Genomic DNA, 1,473 nt, shown 5'->3' on the forward strand with positions numbered 1-1,473 from the left:
CCAGGCTCTTTCCCTGCAGAGCGAGATCCGAGATTCTGCCGTGCTGAGAAAATGCTCAATCTCTGGATTACAGCAGAGACCTGGCCCCTCCTGCCAGGCTAACCCCACAGACACACTTTTAACCTCCTTTCTCCCTCCCGCATCCCAAAACAAAGTCTCTGAATGCAATCCTAGAAAAAAGCAGAACCAAAGGAGTCCCTTTCGAGGATTCCCTCTGACACTGACCCCACGGCAGCCACACCCCAGCAGGAGGGACATGGAGTCAGGAACTGGGTTTTCCTCTCTCTCATCCTCGTCTTGTCCACAGGAAAGTGATTCTCCCCACAGTGCAGTAAGACATCTGTCTGGGCAGATGAGAGAGCTGGAAATCTCTTTCAAAACTCTTTTATCCCACGGACCCTGTCAGTCTCTCTATCTCCTTTTCCCTGTGCCCTCTCCATGCCTGTCTGCTAGGAAACTCTCATTCCTGGGTTGTTTGCTCCCCCATGGCTGGATTTGCTCCTGCAAATGGCAGGAGAAATGGGGTGGGGGGCTGTTTGTGGAGAGTCATTTTATAGTCCTTCACTGCCTGCCTGGGATTTCCCCATTGCCTGCCTAGGACCCCCACCTGCCCTCCACCAGGATCTGCCAGCCCATTTGCCTGGGACCCCCTCCTCCTCCCAGCACGACCCCCTGACGCTTTACAGGAGGACCCCTCACTCTGCGCCAGGGACCGCCCCACCACAGCTCTGTGCACTGGGCATGGCAATGGTCCCAGGAGCCAGCTGGGCAATCCCAGACAGAGCCCCTGGCACAGCACCAGGCAGCGTCTAATCCCCTGCCCCACCTGCCCAAGAGACACCCACCCCCACTGGTCTGCAGCCAACAGGCCCCCAGCGATATCCACCTCCAGGACCCATAGCCTTAGGGCTGGGCACTTCAGAACTACCCCCCGAAACCCCAAACCCTCCAGAACCCACCAACCTGACTAGGGTCCCCCCTGCCCAGCCACCCAGAGGCCTCCCCCTACCACAATGTCCCTTCAGCTCCCGCTGCAATCTCCCCACACAGACACCTGCCGCCCCAGCAACAATGTTCCCTCACAGTGTCTGGTAAGTGGATAGAAAGTTATCACCACCCCCTGCTGGCCAGTCACACAGGCAGAGGGAGCCCGAGGGGACGCCTCTTTAACAGGAGAAGGGAAGCCATGGAGGGCCAAAATAAGTATGAAATTTCCATACTCTGTCACTAGCAAATAATGGCCACCGTGGATCCACCCCAGAGTTGGCTACATCTTTGCACTGCGGGAAGCCCCCCCCCCTCATGGAGACCCATGGAGGGCGATAGGTTCCCCCCAAGGAAGGACAAGTTGCTAGGATTTACAGACATGGGGAACAGCCCCAAACGCAAGAGGATTTTTAATTGACATTTGATGATGACATCGTAAGAGGGAAACCTGAGATTTGAGATCAGTGTTCAGAAATGAAAGAGAAA

The sequence above is a fragment of the Caretta caretta genome, chromosome 28, assembly GCF_965140235.1.
Source record: "Caretta caretta isolate rCarCar2 chromosome 28, rCarCar1.hap1, whole genome shotgun sequence".
Classification (NCBI taxonomy): domain Eukaryota; kingdom Metazoa; phylum Chordata; order Testudines; family Cheloniidae; genus Caretta; species Caretta caretta.